The sequence below is a fragment of the Diceros bicornis genome, chromosome 5 (genome assembly GCF_020826845.1).
Source record: "Diceros bicornis minor isolate mBicDic1 chromosome 5, mDicBic1.mat.cur, whole genome shotgun sequence".
Lineage (NCBI taxonomy): Eukaryota > Metazoa > Chordata > Mammalia > Perissodactyla > Rhinocerotidae > Diceros > Diceros bicornis.
The window spans coordinates 82140871-82161543 of record NC_080744.1 but is presented as its reverse complement, the minus strand read 5'-3'; the positions used below and the strand labels follow the sequence as shown (position 1 = coordinate 82161543).

The 20673-nt window shown below is 38.9% G+C and overlaps 2 protein-coding genes across 13 annotated transcripts in view; one reads left to right on the top strand and one right to left on the bottom strand.

The window, feature by feature from the left end:
• TTC23 (tetratricopeptide repeat domain 23) overlaps window positions 1-10959 on the bottom strand; it is a 96447-nt gene extending 85488 nt beyond the window's left edge. For 2 of the 8 annotated variants that reach the window (XM_058542358.1, XM_058542357.1), the window contains exon 1: window positions 8665-9069. The gene's annotated coding sequence lies outside the window, so the exon portion shown is untranslated. Of the gene's footprint in view, window positions 1-1451; window positions 1495-8664; window positions 9070-10768 lie in introns of those variants that run through there. The other 6 variants (XM_058542359.1, XM_058542354.1, XM_058542356.1 and 3 more) reach the window with 6 other exon arrangements.
• A 308-nt stretch (window positions 10960-11267) lies between these two features.
• Window positions 11268-20673, top strand: part of LRRC28 (leucine rich repeat containing 28) — a 158786-nt gene continuing 149380 nt past the window's right edge. Inside the window, exons 1-3 of one of the 5 annotated variants that reach the window (XM_058542352.1) lie at window positions 11308-11336; window positions 12607-12952; window positions 19768-19835. The gene's annotated coding sequence lies outside the window, so the exon portion shown is untranslated. Of the gene's footprint in view, window positions 11337-12606; window positions 12953-19767; window positions 19836-20673 lie in introns of all 5 variants that reach the window. The other 4 variants (XM_058542350.1, XM_058542347.1, XM_058542349.1 and 1 more) reach the window with 4 other exon arrangements.

Genomic DNA, 20673 nt, shown 5'->3' with positions numbered 1-20673 from the left:
CAAAGTAGGCATTTTACTTAAAAATAAAATTAGAATATTCTATGTGTTTCTTAAAACTTTCTCCAAGAAATTTTTTTTTTTTTTTTTTTTTTTTTTTTTTGGTGAGGAAGATCAGCCCTGAGCTAACATCCATGCCAATCCTCCTCTTTTTGCTGAGGAAGACCGGCCCTGGGCTAACATCTGTGCCCATCTTCCTCCACTTTATATGGGACGCCACCACAGCATGGCCTGACAAGTGGTGCGTTGGTGTGCGCCCAGGATCTGAACCCTGGCCGCCAGCAGCGGAGTGCACGCACTTAACTGCTATGCCACAGGCCAGCCCCATCTCCAAGAAATTTTGATATCTCTTCAGTATATATGGTCCTGAAGCCACCCTCTTACCACCAGTTGAAAAAAATCAGAGTATGTTACTGCAGTTGTACAGAATGAATTCAGATGCACAGTAGCAGTGGGAAGGGAAGGGAAGAGACGGATCAGGGGAATTCCTGAAAGATGTAATTATTGTAACTTGAGAGCTGCTTGGATGTAAAATCAAAGAAGGGACAATCAAGACTGACTTCATATTTTCATCCTGAGACTCTAGAATAGGGGTTGGCACACTATGGCTATGGGCCAAATCTTGCTCATTGTTTTTGTAAATAAAACTTTATTGGAACACAGCCCTGTTCATTCATTTACATGTTGTTTATGGTTGCTTTTGCATTACAACAGCAGACATGAGTGCTATGACAGAAACCCTAAGGCCCTCAAAGCCTAAAATATTTACTACCTGGCCCTTTACAGAAAAGTTTACCAACCCCTAAAAACGGTGACGCCATGAACAGAAGTAGTGAGATAAAGGGGGATGGTCATTTTGATAAGACAATCAATTTGGTCTCAACCAGACTGGATTTGAGGTTGTGGGAGAAAGTTGATATAATAACGTCCAATTTTGAAGTTAGAAACACACCACTGGTTCTGAGTGACATCTTTTAAAAAGTAATTGGTTTTCCTTTCCTTTTCAAAAAATTTGTAACTTATTCCATGCCTACTTCCAAATAGGATTTGAAATGGCTAGAGGCCAGTGTTGAAGCAGTTAGACTGCATATAGTTACCAAGGTCAAGTGTGTCCACTCCTTAATAATCCAAAACAGAGCTTTACATTTTCACCAAGAAGGAAGAAAGCAGAAACTTTTCTTTTCTTCATAAAGCAATATAGAATGAAAATATGAAACAGAAAAGGAAGGAACTAGTGTAAGGTCAGGCTATGAGAAAGACAGAGCGGCTGATCTATAGGTGAACCTCTCATTCCTAGGTAGCCCTTCAAAACATGAAAGGCCAATCCTTCAGGTTCAGCATCTAAGCTTTACCCAAACCCTCCTGTACGGAGCCTCAGTACTATCTCAGATTCCAAGATGTTGGCAGACTTTTTTTATAATTAACTCTTGCCTTAAGCTCCCTCATCTACTCACCCCATTGGCTGATGAAGACGACCACTTCAATAGGTGCTGTGGTCTAGAGAAAGAGCAGTAGATTGGGATGAGGAATTTGAGATTTAAGAACCTGTGCTGTCCCAACTACCCATGTGATGTTGGCAATACCAACAACCGATATTTGCACAACACTTGATACTTTCACGTATTTTATCTCATGTGGCCCTTACCACAGCCATGTGAGGTACAGAGACAGGTATGATTATTTGTATTTTATAAATGAGGACAATGAAGCTGAAAGAAGCTAAAGTACTTACCCAACGTCACATGGCCAGAATCAGGACCCTGGTCTTCTAATAATTTGGTGGTTTCCCACCACGTCGTCCTGCCTTTCATTGACCACAGTCTATAGCAGTAGGAAGCAAATGCTTTTACTTTAGAAACCTAAGGCTGCATTTTTAAAGTGATAATATATTTTTATAATCAGGAAATGCAACATCATCAGCAGACTTAACCACATTTTCTTATCTTCTATTTAGGGGAGGCAGAGATGAAATTTTAAAAGCTACATAAGTAATATGTCCTGCAGTATTTGCTATTCTGGGCCTCTGAACCTAATGTTAAACTTTGGAAATGGTTTTCTTTTTCTTTTTTTTAGTTTTTGACTTAACCGTAAAAAGTGGTTTGTCTCGTGCCACCTCTTAATATTGGATCCTTAAAACACAGGTCATAATCTGAGTGCTCACAGGTTGGATCTAACTTTCTCTCTTTTTTTCCTTTTTTCTTTCTGGTCAGACAGTTAAAAAAATTGAGCCATTATTTTAAAGTAGGAGTTTCACATAAACATCTAGATTTCTGCATTTCTGGCTTCTCTGAAAACTCAGAACATCTGTCAACACTGAGCCCCTGTCACACAATCAGCCAGAGGGGAGTGGCAGCTGCCCCTGGACAGGGTGCACTTTCCAGTTTTCCATTTGCCACCATTCCCTACTGGCTCCTGGACATGGAAGCAGCAAAGTAGCTGCCATTTGTCATTGCTCTATGTTGTTGTTTTTCTTATTGTAAAAGAATATGTCTCTGTATTCATTCGTCTCTTTCAAAGTGAAAGGCTGATGTAAAGGGATGTGATTTTCCTGGCCCATGCCACTTGCTACTCATTTCCTAAATTTAATCTAATCTAAAACATCATTGATTATAAGACACGCCAGTATTTTATAACCACTAAGAAAGAAACAACACTGCCATTAAATTATGACATCCCATCAATTGTAACATACATTCCAATTTCAGAGATGTTTAAGGCAAAAGAAATGTGCATCTTTGAATCAATGAAATGAGGCATGGTACCCGTCTGCCTTCTGAAAGCATTTGAATCAGTACCTTTGCTTTAAATATGTGTCTGTTTCAATGTGTGTAGCATCATAAAGTAATACCTTTAGCACAAAGACACACTCTTCAGTTCACTCACTTTGAGTTACACACTTATCATCAGCCCCAGGCACCACCCTCTCCCTGCTAGCCTTGGGTTCAGCTTCCCAGGACTCTCAATCAGTGCCTACAACTGCCAGTCAGACATACCTAATCAATTGGTGCTATTCCTTCTGCCAGAACCTGCCCAGTAGAATGCTGAAGCACATGATCAGCCCCAGTTCAAAGTGAAAGGAAGAAGAGGTCTAAAGTGGGATCTCAGTCTTCCATTTCCAAGAAGTGATGTTCAAAAATTAAATAACTGGTATAGTAGGAGGACCAACCAATCTGTATAGATGGCAACTATGATGGAGTTGGGTTCTGAAGGTCCTCTGCTGTTCCAGGTGTTAACTTTTGGGTGCTGACTTGTGGGGAGCTGTAGGGAGGCTTGAGGGAGGGGCAGGACCCCTCAGGGTACTGGCTCCTAGGAAATAACAACCATTATGACTGTATGAGTGTGTACTAGTTAAAAAACAACCTTGCCCATGTGTAAGCTGAAGCATCAAAAAGCTGTGAAACGGAAAAACATCCTAGAAAGACTGAAAATACCAAAACTGAAAAAAGAAAGAAATAGAAAATCTGAACAGAACTATAACAAGAAATAAAATTAATAATTAAAAATACTTACACAAAGTTAAGCCCAGGCCCATTTGGCTTTAGTGGTGAATTCTACTAAACCTTTCAAGAAAAATAATATGTATCTTTTGAAAACTCTATCAGAAAAAAGAGGAGGAAACCCTTTCCAACTCATTCGATGAGGCCAGTATTATCTTGTTACCAAATGCAGATAAAGACAACAAGAAAAGAAAACAACAAACCGATAGCTTTGATGAATAGGAGACAAAAAATCCTCAACAAAATATTAGCAAACCAAATCTAGCAACATATCAAAAGGATTATATACTATGACAAAGGAAGATTTATCCCAAGAATGTAAGGTTGGTTTAACATCTGAAATCATTAATATAATATACCACATTAATAGAATAGAGGACAAAAACCACATGATAATGTTGATAGATGCAGAAAACACATTTGGCAAAATCCAACACCCACTAATGATAAAAACTTCTTCAATCTCATAAAGGGCTGTTAAAAACTTGATTTTAAAAAACCTAAGGCTAACATCACACTAAATGGTGAACATTTGAATGCTTTTCACCTAAGATTGGAAACAAGGCAAGGATATTTGCTCTCAACACTTGTATTCAAGATTGACATGGATGTTCTAGCTAGTGCAATAAGGCAAGAAAAAGAAATAAAAGGTATACAGATTAGAGAGGAAGAAATAAAACTCTTATCAGATGACATAATCCTACATATAGAAAATCCTAAGGGAGCCACACAGAAAAGCAAAACAAAAACACTTTGTCCTACTAGAACTACTAAACAATTTCAGCAAGGTCATAGGATACAAAATGAAGAAAAATTGTATTTCTATCAAGCTGAAAATAAAATTAAGAAAACATTTCCCTTCACAATAGCAGCAAAAAGAATAAAATACTTAGGAATAATTTTAACAAAAGAAGTACAAGACTTTTACACTGAAAAATATTACCAAAAGAAATCAAAGAGGATCTAAATAAATGGAGAGACATTCCATGTTCATGGATTATAAGCCTTAATATTACTAAGACAGCAATACTCCCCAAGTTGATGCACAGATTTAATGTAATCCCTATCAAAATCCCAGCTGCCTTTTTTTTTTTTCTTTTTTGGCAGTATTTGACCTTAAATACATATGGAAATGCAAGAGACCTAGAATAGCTAAAAAAATCTTGAAAAAGAACAAAGTTGGAGGACTGGCACTTCCTATTTTTAAAATTTACTACCAAGATACAGTAATCAAAACAGCATGATATTGGCATAAGGATTGACATAGAGCTCAATGGAATAGAATTGAGAATCCAGAAATAAACCCTTACATTTATGGTCAATTATTTTTGACAAGAGTGTCAAGATAATTCAGTTGGGAACAAACAGTCCTTTCAATAAATGGTGCTGGAACAAATAGATAGGCACATGCAAAAGAATGAAGTTGGAATCTTCCCTCTCACCATATACAAAAACTAACTCCGACTGGATCAAAGACCTAAAAATAAGAGCTAAAACTATAAAACTCTTACAAAACATAGGACTATGTATGAGCCTGGGTTAGGCAAAGATTTCTTAGATACAGTATCAAAGGCACAAGTGAGAAAAGGAAAAAATAGATAAATTGGACTTCATCAAAATTAAAAACTCTTGTTGCTCTAAAAGACACCATTATAGAAGCCAAAAGACAACCTACAAAATGGGGCAAAATATTTTGCAGATATATCATTTATCTGATAAAGGACTTTTATCCAGAATATATAAATAACACTTACAACTCAATAATAAGACAACAAATAACCTAATTAAAAAATAGGCAAAAGATTTGAATAGATATTTTACAAAAGAAGATACATGACGGCCAATAAGCACATGACCAGATGCTCAACATCATTAGTTGTTAGGAAAATACAAATCAAAACTATAATGAGAACCACTACATACCCACCAGAGTGACTACAATCAAAAAGACAGATGTTAAGAAGTATTGGTGAGGATGTGGAGAAATTAGAACCCTTATACAACACTGGTGGAATGTAAAATCCTGCATTCACTTTAGAAAGCAGTTGAGTAATTCCTTAAAAAGTTAAACACAGAGTTACCATATAACTCAGCAATTCCATTCCTAGTTCTCATTCCAACAGAACTGAAAACACGTTTACACAAAAACTTATACACATCTTCATAGTAGCATTGTTTACAATACTGAAAGCAATCTAAATGTCCATCAACTAGTGAATGAATAAACAAAATGTGGTAGTCTGTCCAATGGAATATTATTGGGCAATAAAAAGGAATGAAGTACTGATACATACCACAATATGGATAAACCTCAAAAATATTATGCTAAGTGAATGAAGCCAGATGCAAAATACCACATATGGTATGATTCCATTTAAAGTAAATGCCCAGAAAAGGCAAATCTATAGAGACAGAAAGTTTATTAGTGTTTGCCTGGGCTAGGGGTAGGAGTGCAGAGTGCCTGCACATGGGTGTGAAGTATCCTTTTAGAGTGATGGAAATTTTCTAAAACTGGAATGTGGTGATAGTTACACAACTTGTAAATTTTCTAAAAAATCATTGAGTTATATCCTTAAAATGCGTGAATTTTGTGGTATGTAAATTATACCTCACTAAAACTGTTAAAAAATAGCTATGAAACCACAATGCAGTTTTATGTGTAATTCTAGCTTTTATACATCTTATGACTGCAAGACTTTTATAAGTTAGGGCAGCCCTGATTCCTAAAGACAATGTGGCAGAGGCCCCCAAAATCTTGAACACCAACCTTAAGTTAATATTCTGGCTCTACAAATAGAAGGGTCACATGGCATTAGCGCCTGGCACCTAGTAGGCCTCAATAAATGTTTACTGGATGAGCAATTAAACCATCTTTATAGTGTAATTTTCCCCCAAACGTCTCATCAACCTGATACATGCAACTCAGTTGACTAGGGTGTTTTTTTTTTTAACTTAAGAAATCTTAAATAAATGAAATACCAATATCCCCAGGGGAAAGGCTGTTAACAGTTGAGGTGGTCAGGATTGAAGAGGCTGTAATGAGGTAAGACACCAGCTCCTACACACTACAGACCCAAGGGTTTAGGAGAGGGGTTGGAGATGGGGGTGGGGAGTGGGAATGTCTGACCCACAGTCTCTCAGAGACCCAGGCTGACCAAGGTTTAACTATACATAAACAAGAGTCATAGTGGACTAATAGAGATTGGAAAACTGTGGATGCCATTGCCCAGAAGTGACACAAGTCACTTCTGCTAACATTTCATTTGCTCCCCTAACTGCAAAGAGGGCTAGGTATCCAGGGGAGTAAATGGAATTATTTGGTGAGCATTGCGATCTACCACATCAGGGAGCCTTGTTTCAGAGTTCTTTTCCACAGCCAGAGATTCCTCCTTCTCCATCTACCTAATTAAGAACCACTGATCAACAATTTAGGCTAGATGAGCTTCAGATTCTTTGAAGCAAGTTTTGAAGCTAGAGACACCCTGCTTGGTATCCCTGAATCACTTTGCTTTTTTTGGGAGATGGTCCTGATTCACCTTTGTTTGCCCAACACTGAGGATAGTATCCGGCACATGGTAGCAGCTCACTGAGTGTATGGAACTGAGTTTTGTCTCAGAGAAACAGGTCAGGTGAAAGCCTACAGTCTGGGCAAGAACATCTTCCATCCTCCCATGGCATTCTTCCCTCATAAGGGTTTTTTGTTATTATCGTTGAAATTCCTTCAATTCAGTTAAATAGAACGAAGAAACACAATGAAATTCGGAGGGAAAAGGAGCAAGGACTGATGCGATGTGAACAACAATCACTTTTACTGTTTTAATTGCACCATAACACTGCCACATCTAATAAAATTTGTATTTGTAGTGCTAAACAAAAAAATAAGCTCAATGCTTTAAAAGAATAGAAAGAAATGCATCAAGATTGATGTTATTCAACTAGGCGAAAGTAAAGTTATTAGGATAAAATGTCTTAAGAGGCTACTACCAATATGTACTCCATTATTTGTAGTTATTAGTTATCACTATTTAGCCCCTTAGCTAGCTTCCAGTCTCTGCTCTTGGAGCCATCTCAAACTGCGTCAGTTTTATCTTTTTTAAATACTACTTGCATGAGGTCTCCCTCCTGTTCAAAACCCAGCACCAAACTCCCTAATTCTGGCAATTTTGACTTTTCATGTGACTTTTCATGCTTTTTTTTAAACTAAAGTCCCCAAATCAACCTTCTGCTGCAGTCAGAGCCAATTATTCTCTAGGCTGCACATATTTGCTAACAACTCACCCACTACCTGGGATGCCACTTCCCTTCTTTTCTATCTACTGAAACTTTGCCCATTGCTCAGGCCCAAATTGGGTCTGAACCCTGCTGTGAAGTTCTCTCTATTTCAGCTCACACTGATCTGAGCACCTGAAGCACGTATGATCTGTAACGGTCATGTATGCATTAAGAACTGTCCAAAAGTTTTCATTTAAATGTTTTGAGTCTCATTCTCCCAGTTAGAGTATGAGCTTCTTGAGAGACTGTATTTTATTATTTTATATCCACAAACATGGATTAACAGAGGCCCCTTAAGAAATATTTATTGTATACCCACTATGGGTTAGGCCTTGTAGAGGTATACATGTGCCACTAGGTATTATATTTATTAATTGAATTAATGTTTGAAGAATCCTTAAGATGTTATATTTTGGAATTATATATTGGTCTGGATCCTAAAAAAATATTATGTTGCTATTTCAAATATAAGTTTTAATATATGTTATTCTTGTTTATCAATATTTTCCTTAACTTTTATATTTTAGTTTTAATGAAAATATCTTTTTGAAAATATAAATGCAGGATTTCATTTTTGAAAATTTATCCTTACATTAATTACCTACTGATTCTGCTTCATATACCAACATTATGTTTCGCTTGGTCATTAGCAGATCTGTCCCTGGATCTCCTAATCTAAAAATATACACAAAATTTGGATCCAAAGATGATTCTAATTTTCTCTTATATCTTTTAATAGATGGATTGTCTATTATGCTAGGTATGATAATATGTAAACAAAAATATCCACCACTTGATAATTACAAATAACATTACTGTGTCCCTTTAAATGCATATTAAAGCAAGAACAAACCACAGCTTCTTAGAATATAAAATAATCTATAATTAATCTTATTACCTTGTTCCCTTTACCATTCAAAAATCCACTGCTAATCCAACAATAATGTTCTTCCAACTTCACCCTAAAAAGAAAAACACCCTCTGAAAACTCGTCTTCCTGCCACTCTTAGATTGTGCCCTTATTTTATCTGGTTTTCCTTTGACACTTACTCCTTTAAAACTAGCGAAAAATTGGAAAAGTTTCCTTAACTCTCATATCTCCGTGTCGTAAAATCCGTGTCAAAAATTTACCCTGTATGCTTGAGAAGTTCTCCGTTTCTTTTTCGAGCGAATTACACAGTTGTCTCGGCAGCCTGATTTGCCAGTATTGGTTCCCTTAGCAGTTTGGTGATTCTTTGTACAGATCGATAACTATGAAAAAGTCTCAAGTAGGGCAGTTCCAGACTAAATTAGAGCAGCCTTTTCCCGTAAAGCAACCAGGTACCTCACAAAACTCCAGGCAGAAGAATGAATGATAGAGCATGCACCAATAGGGAGTGGAGAAGAGTCTTTTGTAGAAGTTTGTAACCCAATCCTTGGGAGCCAGGGGTGGGAATTTTAAAATGGGGTTGTCTTTTCCTTGGAATTTTCTTAAAGTGGTATCGCTGCCTGTTGATGTTCAAGTTTGTCCAAGATCGCAAAATCACTAGCTTAAATGAGAGAATCCCCTCCGCCTTGTTTTGAGTGAGGCAAAATGTGAAAATTGACACTAGACAAATTTAGAGAATTTTTAAGAGTGGTCATAGGATACTATACTAACAGAATCACTTGGCTACTGTATGTCAGTTTCAGGGGGTGTAAGTTATTTTAGTATGATTCTTTTTTTGTGTGTATGAGGAAGATTAGCCCTGAGCTAACATCCCTTGCCAATCCTCCTCTTTTCACTGAGAAAGACTGGCCCTGGGCTAACATCTGTGCCCATCTTCCTCTACTTTGTATGGGACACCGCCACAGCATGGCTTGACAAGCGGTGCCTCGCTGCGCGGGGGGATCAGAACCTGCGAACCCCGAACCTGGGGCCGCCAAGCGGAATGCGCGATATTAACCACTACGCCACGGAGCCGTCCCTAGTATGCTTCATTTTTCATGATCAAATATCGGATGTTAATTAATGCATTAAAATATTTCTTTTTTTAAGAAATGAAAACTAAGAGGCTAACATTACTTTAAAAAAAGTATTGTTCTATTGTTAATCCTTTTTTTGTGACTCTTCAATATTAGGAGCAAGTCTTATTATTTGGCTTGATTCTTAATACCCTAAAGATTTTTCTTTACAAACTGTATAGAAAGTTCTTTACAAACTACAGGTCTCCTCATTTTACGTCTAGCAAAAAATTTCTAAGTAATACAAATTCTTAGGTATTTAGAAACCTGTACCAAAGGTCCTAGAACTACATGACATATGCCATGCCATATACATCAACTTCTGAAGACCAGGTTTAATAAATAGGTAATTGGTAAGTATTTCGTTATAACTCATACCCTGTTTTGGAATAGGCGTTATTTTTATTTAGTATAACTCTGCCTTTTAGGTTATTCATCTCTAACAGTAATTAAATAAACCAACGCGAAACTAGTTATAAAGTTAAGGTTGCTTGACAGTGAACCGTTAATAAATTAATCAAGCTTTTCAAAGAACAATAAATAACAGCAGTTTCATGAGAGAAAATTAATATAAACAAACTTCACTTGAGAAAGAAAGTTGCCATATTAACCAACAAGGTATTTAAAAAATAAGTTTGGCTTTTTAAATGTTCCCTAACAATGCTTGGTATTTTTTTCTTTTTACCAGCATAAAGCTCTCTTCCTTTGACGTCTCTTTCCGCTGACTAAGGAATTTTCATCCTCAGGAAATATTGACGTCCTACTCAGTCAGGCTATTAACTGCCATAATATTTAACTTACTAAGTTGTTATTGCCCTTTTCAGTGATCGTTTCTCACAATTGACCTTAGGTATTTCAAGAGCAAGAGACTTTGTCACCGCCTCAGCTGTGGAACCCTATCAGCGCGCAGTGAGCCCTTAAATCCTGTGCTTAGGCTACGTACTAACCAACCTTGGCCACATTACATAAACCCACTGGGCCTCAGTTTTTCATCCGGCAAAAAGGTATAATAACAGTACCTGTGTCACGGGATTGCGTGAGGGTTAAATGAGATAATCTATGCACAGCTCTTAGAACGCTGCCTGGTACACAATAAGCGCTCGGGTGTTATTGCCATTGTAATCCCTCAACATATGCTTTAACCGAGACCAATGAGAGCACGAGTGCCTGAACGAACGTATGAATGAAAAAACACATCAGGTGCTGGCGGTTTCTGAGGTTGGGGCCGGCTAAATCATCCCCTCAAAAGACTATGCAGAAGGCGATTTTCCACACAGCAAGCTCCCAACCACAGCCGGAAGCAAGGGTCGAGCGATGGGCGGAGCCCGTCTGGAGGAAGCCTTGCTCTCGGCCAATAGGGACATGTCTTGGAAAACGAGCCTCTTGTCCGACCTATCGTGAAACTGCGAGAACAAGGGAGAATTATCGCGAGGTTCCGTCTCCCTCTCCAAGGCTTCCGCCCCGCCCCGCTCCTAGCCACCCGCGCCTCGCCCCGCCCCCCGCCCGGCGCCCCGCCCCGCCCGCCGTCCCTGGGCTCGCCGTCCAGCGCCACCTGCGCTCCGGAGCGCTGGCTCCGCTGGCGCCGAGGTGAGTGCGGCCGTCCGTGGCGTCGGGTGGCTCACGTGGCAAGGCCCCATGGCCCGTCCCCGGCCCCCTGGTCGAGTGTGGCCAAAGCGTCCGTGTCGCGGCGAGTGGGCTTCGGCCTGAGCGGGCCCGTCTGGGCCTCGGGTCGCCACAGCTGCCGGGCCCTCTTCGCCCTCCGGTACTGGAGAATCCCGATATCTGGTCTTTGAAATCCTGGCCACTGGGCTCCCTGCTTCCAAACTGTAGCGACCGGAGTGCTCAGCTAACTCGGGCGAAAGGGCATGTGTTTTGCCTAAGACTTCTGCCAGCGCTTCTTAGCACTGAGAAAATAACCTTTTACAAATGCTTTTAATACCAAATGCTTTTAATATACAGTTTTTAATTCTCTAATTTCCAATATTAGGAAATTGGAGTGGATATTCTACTGAATTAAATACTAAAGTCAGTTTAAGAGACTCCTTTCCTTTAAAACAGTCCTGCTTAAAATGTGTGGGATGTTCTTAAGATGGAAGGGTCTGTTTGTTTTAAATAATAATAAAGTGGATTGGTCTTTACCTGTCAGAAAACGATTGTGGAAGTGCATTTATATACAGTTAATATTAAGTATACCATTTACTTTTAACTGTAGATAAGAGGTAGAGAAGGGAATTTGTGTAAGAAAATTATCCTGGTACAGGCTGTAGATTGCCAATGAATGCATATTGGAAAACCATTAGCATTATTTATTATTGGCAGCTTTCAGATTTCATTTTGTAGTTTTTATCTCCCAAATAGTGTTTGTAGCAAGATGCATTTTAACATGGTGTCATGATATTTTAAAGGCAGCTAATTTCAGCCATCCGAATTCAGAGGGAAAGCCATCAGGTTACACTGAATTCTCTTACTGGATCTCCCATCAGTGAGGATGGGTTTTGGGTATAGTTTTGCTTTGTAGTCTTAAATTTATAAGCTTGCCTGCCACTTAAATGATACTAGGAAGAAGCACAGGCCCCATTGAAGGGCTGGGAAAGGCTACATTGTAGGGCAGTGCACAGGCTTTGGAGTCCGTCCACCTGGGTAGGAATTCTGGCAGGTTTTTCCTGAGAAACTCAGTTGCCTCATCTATGAAATTGGCCAAATAACGTCTATTGCAATGCAGAGTTGGAAGGATTAGGGATCTTTGGCACATAATAAGCACTCAGTATGTAGCATCTACAAGCCGACCTTAGATCACAGAATGAAAAAATCTCTCTTGCAGTATTACTCACGTGTCCTCCTTTCATCCATTCACCAGGTGTTTGAGGACCCGCTTTGTGCTAGATACTGCAGCAGAGGCTGGTTTACATGAGTGAAGAAAACAGCAGAATCTCTGCCCTCAGGAGTTTACAGTCGCTTGGCTAGATTGACAATAGACAGATATACCAATAAATATATAGATTACAAACTGTGAGGAGTCCTACAAAGAAAAACAATTGGGTTTCTCTGAAAGAATAACAGGAGAATACTTTAGTTTGGGATAGGGAAGTGATTTTTACCTTGAAACCTGCAAGGTGATGGGACAGTGCTTTCCAGGTTAAGGAGAGCGCCAAGTGCTGTGAAGACTTTCACACTGTCAAGGGCTAGAAAAGCCCAGGAGCTTGGTGAGAAGCCGGGGAGTGTGCTGTCAGATACGGTTGGAGAAATAGGTGGGGACAGATAGTGAGGACCCCTGAAGTCCTGGTTAAGAGTTTGATTTTCTAAAAGGCTTTTAAAGGGTTTATTTAGTAGGATGTGTGTGCACTAGGGAGCGAGTTTACCTGAGAGAGAAGGAGACATAATTGGATTTACATTTTTTTTGTTGTTGACGTCATAATAGTTGATAACATTGTGAAATTTTAGTTATACATTATTGTTTGTCAGTCGCCATATAAATGCGTCCCTTCACCCCTTCTGCCCACTCCTAACCCTCTTCCCCCTGGTAACCACCAAACTGTTCTCTCTGTGTGTTAAGTTTATCTTCCACATATGAGTGAAATCATATGGTGTTTGTCTTTCTCTGTCTGGCTTATTTCACTTAGCATAATACCTGCCAGGTCCATCCATGTTGTTGCAAATGGGACTATTTTTGTCTTTTTTTCTGGCTGAGTAGTATTCCATTGTATGTATATACCACATCTTTTTTTTTTTTTTTTTTTTTGTGAGGAAGATCAGCCCTGAGCTAACATCCATGCTAATCCTCCTCTTTTGGCTGAGTAAGACTGGCTCTGAGCTAACATCCACTGCCAGTCCTCCTCTTTTTTTCCCCCAAAGCTCCAGCAGATAGTTGTATGTCATAGTTGCACATCCTTCTAGTTGCTGTATGTGGGACGCGGCCTTAGCATGGCCGGAGAAGCAGTGCGTTGGTGCGCGCCCGGGATCCCAACCCGGGCCGCCAGTAGCGGAGCGCGTGCACTTAACCGCTAAGCCACAGGGCTGGCCCCCCACATCTTCTTTATTCAATCATCTGTCGACGGACACTTGGATTGCTTGCACTTCTTGGCTGTAGTGAATAATGCTGCAATGAACAGAGGGGTGCATAAGCCTCTTTGGATTGTTGATTTCAGGTTCTTTGGATAGATACCCAGTAGTGGGATAGCTGGATCATAAGGTATTTCTATTTTTAATTTTTTGAGGAATCTCCCTACTGTTTTCCATAGAGGCTGCACTAGTTTCCATTCCCACCAGCAGTGAATGAGGGTTCCCTTTCCTCCACAGCCTCTCCAACGTTTGTTATTTTTTGTCTTGGTAATTATAGCCATTCTAACAGGTGTAAAGTGATATCTTAGTGTAGTGTTGATTTGTATTTCCCTGATGATTAGTGATGTTGAGCATCTTTTCATGTGCCTATTGGCCATCTGTATATCTTTCTTGGAAAAATGTCTGTTCACATCCTCTGCCCATTTTTTGATTGGGTTTTTTTGTTATTGTTGTTGTTCAGTTGTGTGAGTTCTTTATATATTATGGAGATTAACCGCTTGTTGGATATATGATTTGCAAATATTTTCTCCCAGCTGGTGGGTTGTCTTTTCATTTTGATTCTGGTTTCCTTTGCCCTGCAGAAGCTCTTTAGTCTGATGAAGTCCCACTTGTTTATCTTTTGTTTCCATTGTCCAAATAGACATGGAATTCAAAAAGATCCTTCTATGACCAATGTCAGAGTGTACTGCTTATATTTTCTTCTAGGAGTTTTATAGTTTCAGGTCTTCAAGTCTTTGATCCATTTTGAGTTAGTTTTTGTGTCTGGTGAAAGAAAATGGTCTACTTTCATTCTTTTGTGTGTGGCTGTCCAGTTTTCCCAACACCATTTATTGAAGAGACTTTCCTTTCTCCATTGTATATTCTTAGCTCCTTTGTTGAAGATTAGCTGTGTGTAGATGTGTGGTTTTATTTCTGGGCTTTCAATTCTGTTCCATTGATCTGTGTGTCTGTTTTTGTACCGGTACCATGCTGTTGTAATTATCACAGCTTTGTAGTGTACTTTGAAGTCAGGGATTGTGATGTCTCCAGCTTTGTTCTTTTTTCTCAAGATTGTTTTAGCTATTCGGGGTCTTTTATTGCCACATATGAATTTTAGTATTCTTTGTTCTATTTCCGTGAAGAATGTCATTGGGATTCTGATTAGGATTGCATTGAATTTGTAGATTGCTTTAGATAGTATGGACATTTTAACTATATTTATTCTTCCAATCCATGTGCATGGAATATCTTTCCATTTCTTTATGTCATCATTGATTTCTTTTAATAATATCTTACCATTTTCATTGTATAGGTCTTTCACCTCCTTGGTTAAGTTTATTCCTAGATATTTTATTCTTTTTGTTGCGATTATAAATGGGATTGTATTCTTGAGTTCTCTTTCTGTTAGTTTGTTATTAGAGTATAGAAATGCAACTGATTTTTGTAAGTTGATTTTGTACCCTGCAACTTTGCTGTAGTTGTTGATTATTTCTAGTAGTTTTCTGATGGATTCTTTAGGGTTTTCTGTATATAAAATCATGTCGTCTGCAAACAGTGAGAGTTTCACTTCTTTGTTGCTATTTGGATTCTTTGTATTCCTTCTTCTTGCCTCATTGCTCTGGCCAAAACCTCCAGTACTATGTTGAATAAAAGTGTTGCAAGTGGGCACCCTTGTCTTGTTCCTGTTCTCAGAGGGATGGCTTTCAGTTTTTCCCCGTTGGGTGTGATGTTGGCTGTGGGTTTGTCATATATGGCCTTTATTATGTTGAGGTACTTTCTGTACCTGTTTTGTTGAGAGTTTTTATCATAAATGGATGTTGGATCTTGTCAAATGCTTTCTCTGCATCTATTGAGATGATCATGTGGTTTTTAGTTCTCGTTTTGTTAATGTGGTGTATCACATTGATTGATTTGTGGATGTTGAACCATCCCTGTGTACCTGGTATACATCCCACTAGATCATGGTGTATGATCTTTTTAATGTATTGCTGTATTCGGTTTGCCAATATTTTGTTGAGGATTTTTGCATCTGTGTTCATTAGCGATATTGGCCTGTAATTTTCCTTCGTTGTATTGTCTTTGTCTGGCTTTGGTATTAGGGTGATGTTGGCCTCATAGGATGTGTTAGAAAGTGTCTCATCTTCTTCTATTTTTTGGAATAGTTTGAGAAGGTTAGGTATTAAATCTTCTTTAAATGTTTGGTAAAATTCTCCACAGAAGCCATCTAGTCCTGGCCTTTCATTTTTTGGAAGGTTTTTGATTACTGTTTCAATCTCTTTACTTGTGATTGGTCTATTCAGATTCTCTCTTTCTTCTTTATTCGGTTTGGGGAGGTTGTATGAGTCTAAGAATTTATCCATTTCTTCTAGATTGTCCAATTTGTTGGCCTATAGTATTTTGTGGTATCCATTGTAATTTCTCCTCTTCCATTTCTAATTGTATTTATTTGAGCCTTCTCTCTTTTTTTCTTAGTAAGTCTGGGTAAGGGTTTGTCAATTTTGTTTATCATCTCAAAGAACCAGTTTTTTGTTTCATTGATCCTTTCTACTGTTTTTTTGGTTTCAATTTCATTTATTTCTGCTCTAATTTTTATTATTTCCCTCCTTCTGCTGACTGTGGGCTTTGTTTGTCCTTTTTCTAGTTCTGTTAGGTGTAGTTTAAGATTGCTTATTTGGGATTTTTCTTATTTGTTAAGGTGGGCCTGTATTGTTATGAATTTCCCTCTCAGGACCACTTTTGCTGTACCCCATATGAGTTGGTATGGTGTATTTTCATATTCATTTGTCTCCAGATATTTTTTGATTTCTCCTTTAATTTCTTCAATGATACTTTGGTTGTTCAGTAGCATATTGTTTAGTCTCTATATCTTTGTCACTTTCCCAGTTTTTTCTTGTAGTTGATTTCTAGTTTCATAGCATTATGGTCAGAAAAGATGCTTGTTATGTTTTCAATCTTCTTAAATTTATAGAGACTTGCCTTGTTTCCCAACATATGGTCTGTCCTTGAGAATGTCCTTTGCGTGCTTGAGAAGAATGTGTAATCTGCTGTGTTTGGATGGAGTGCTCTCTATATATGTATTAAGTGCATCTTGTCTAGTTTTTCTTTAAGTCTGCTCTTTCCTTATTGACTTTCTGTCTGGATGATCTATCCATTGATGTAAGTGGGGTGTTAAAGTCCCCTACTATTACTGTGTTGTTGTTAATGTCTCCTTTTAGGTTTGTTAATAGTTGCTTTGTGTACTTTGGTGCTCCTGTGTTGGGTGCATATATATTGATCAGTGATATGTCTTCTTGGTGGAGTGTCCCTTTTATCATTATATATTGCCCCTCTTTGTTTCTCATTACCTGTTTTATCTTGAAGTTTACTTCGTCTGATATAAGTATAGTAACACCTGCTTTCTTTTGTTTGTCATTAGCCTGGAGTATTGTCTTCCATCCTTTCATTCTGATCCTGTGTTTGTCTTTAGAGCTGAGATGTGTTTCCTGGAGGCAGCATACTCTTGGGTCTTGTTTTTTAATCCATCCTGCCACTCCATGTCCTTTGATTGGAAAATTCAATCCATTTACATTTAGAGTGATTATTGATATATGAGGGCTTTATGTTGCTATTTTATCACTCGTTTTCTGGTTCTTCTGGATTTCCTTTGTTTCTCATCCCATGTGTTTCAGACTACCAATTCAGTTTGGTTTTCTGTGTCATCGTTTTCTTAGTTTTCTCTTTATTTATCATATGTGTCTCTGTTCTGATTATTTGTTTAGTGGTTACCATGAGGTTTGTATAAAAACTCTCATAGGTGAGATAGTCTATTTTCTGATGGCCTTTTATTTCCTTAGACTGTCACTTCCATCCTTTTCCTCTTCCCCTTCTAAGTTATTATTGTCACAACTTATTCCATCTTGTATTGTGTGTTTGTGGTTGAAGTGATGAAGTTATATTTATTTTTGATGTTTTCCTTCCCTTTATCTTTGATGTTATAATTAGTGTTTGCTAACCTATTCTGACAGAGAGCTGCAATTTTTCTGATTTTGTCTACCTATTTTTCTCCTTGATCAAGGCTTTGTAGCCCCTTTATTTATTTTTTTCCAGGCATGAGGGCCTTCTTGAGCATTTCTTGTAGATGGGGTCTTGTGGCAATGAACCCCTTAGCTTTTGTTTATCTAGGAAAGTTTTTATTTCTCCATCATATCTGAAGGATATTTTCACTGGATAGAGTATGCTTGGCTGAAAGTTTTTGTCTTTCATAATTTTGAATATGTTTTACTCTCTCCTAGCCTGTAAGGTTTCTGCTGAGAAATCTCCTCAGAACCTGATAGAGATTCCTTTGTACGTTATTATTATTATTTTTTTGTCTTACTGCCCTTAATATCTTTTCTTTGTCATTAACGTTTGCCAGCTTTACTACTGTATGCATTGGAGAAGGTCTTTTTACGTTGATGTAGTTAGGAGATCTATTGACTTCATTCACTTATGTTTCCAACTCCTTCCCCAGGTTTAGGAAGTTCTCACTTATTATTTCTTTGAACAAGCTCTCTGCTCCTTTTTCCGTCTCTTCTCCCTCTGGAGTACCTATAATCCTTATGGTTGCATTTCCTAATTGAATTGGATAATTCTCAGAGAATTTCTTCATTTCTTTTTAGTCTTAGTTCTCTCTCCTCCTCCATCTGGAGCATTTACGCATTCCTACCCTCAATGATCATTCTTTTCTCCATATTGTCAGCACTATTCTTTAAAGATTCCAGATTTTTCTTTATCTCCTCCATTGTGTTTCTCATCTCCAACATTTCAGATTGCATTTTCTTTATAGTTTCAATGTCTTGTGAAGAAGTGCCTGATTTCATTGCACTATCTCTATTTTTTCGGAACTTGTTGACTTTTTTTATGATAGCTATTTTGAATTCTCTGTTGTTTAGATTATAAATTTATGTGCTTTCAGGATTGATTTCTGGGTGGTTGTCATTTTCCTTCTGGTCTGGAGATTTAATATATTTTTGCATACTGTTTGACGGTGTGGGTTTGTTTTTCCTCATATTGATAATATCTGTTGGCAGCCTCCACCTGCCACCACTGGGTGGGGGTCTAGAGCTGTGTATTCTGAGCCCACTGCTATCTATGGGCGCTCTGGCTGATGGGCTGAGCTGAAGTGCCAGGCGGGGGGAGGGGCACTTTCTTTTGCCTGCCCATTCCCCTGGGGCTTTTCACTCTTCTCTTGCTGTCTGCTCTCCAGGGTGCCAGCTTGATGAAGACACCCTGCAAGGGTTCAGTCCCCTCTGTGTGGGAGTTTCCCATGGGCTGTGAGGGAACTTGGAGAGTGACAGTTTTCCCACAGAGGGCCATCCATCCCCCCTCTCTCTCTGAGAGCCACGTGGCCCCAGTCCCGTGGTCACTGCCATTGGAGATGCAGGGGAGTTCTCCTTAACCTCCTTCCACTTCCTCTGGGGATATTGGCACCTCCATCTTCAGATGTAAGGCTGCTCAGGTCTCTCAGACATCTTTTGTGTTGTGTGAATGTCCTCTGTTGGGATATGAATGTCCTTTTTGTTGTATCTTAGGTGGGGAGAGTCTTAGAGGAGAACTCACTCCACCATGATGCTGACATCTCTTCTGGATTTACATTTTTAAAGGCTCTCTGCTAAGAGATTAATGTATTGGAAGGTGGCTAGGGTGGATACAGGGAGACCAGTAATACAGATGGCCAGGCAGGAGATGACAGTGGCTTTCAGTTTTGGCAGGTGGAGGGATGTGGATGGGCTTAAGATGTATTTTGGATGGAAGTGTGTGCCCTTTACTGAGATGGGAAAACCTGGAGAGGATTCTGACTGGTGATAAAAATCAAAAGCTCTCTTGAATGTGTTAAGTTTAAGGTGCTTGTGAGACATCTAAACTGCTTCCAGTTTGCTAGTTCTGTGAATAATTACCTATTAAGCTTCCCTTTTCACACAGAATCATTGATGTTATTTAGTCTAGTTCCCCTTGCTTACAGGTGAGAGAATTAAGATGGAGCAAGATTGAGTATCTTGCTCAGTCACATAATATGTCTCATAAATATAGGTAAGTGAGTGAGTGGAATAAATATAGGAATGTATTGGATTCTCATGTTGCATTGGGGATATTATTGAATATTCCGTATTCTCTGCCCTTTTATATAAAATGGCAAGTGCTCTCTTATTAACTAGGAATTGAAGTTTGAAAATAATGTAAAATAACGAAAAAGTTACAAAACTCTGCTTACTAAAAGTTTGTTACTATATTTTGCACTAACTTGGTGTTAATTCCCAGTGAAAATAGTTTTTCTTAAGAAAAAAATTTTCTTTGAAAGGTGTTTTCCATTAAAGAGTTTAGAAAAGGGTGCCCAGGAAAACAGAGAGTAGACCCTTGGAACAAAGCTCAACTTCTTTTTAGTCATTTTAGCATTTCCTTAGTATCCTGTAGAATCCTGTGAGTGTATATAGGTAAACAACCCAGGCTTTGAAATCCACTAGCCCCACCCCACCCCAATCCCTGCGTTTTTTTTTTTGTGAGGAAGATCAGCCCTGAGCTAACATCCAATGCCAATCTTCCTCTTTTTTGCTAAGGAAGATTGGCCCCGGGCTGACATCCGTGCCCATCTTCCTCTACTTTATATGAGATGCCGCCACAGCATGGCTTGACAAGCGATGTGTCGGTGCACGCCCAGAATCCAAGCAGGTGAACCCCGGGCTGCTAAAGTGGAGCGCATGCACTTAACTGCTGCTCCACCGGGCCACCCACCCCCCGCCCCGCCCCGCCCCAGTCCCTGCTTTTATCTCTTATGAGCTCTTCAGCCTTGGACAAATTATTGGAGCTCTGAGTTTGTTTCTTCCAGTCTTAAGTGACTGTGAAGTTTGTTTCTGCCCTGTGCCTAGTTGAT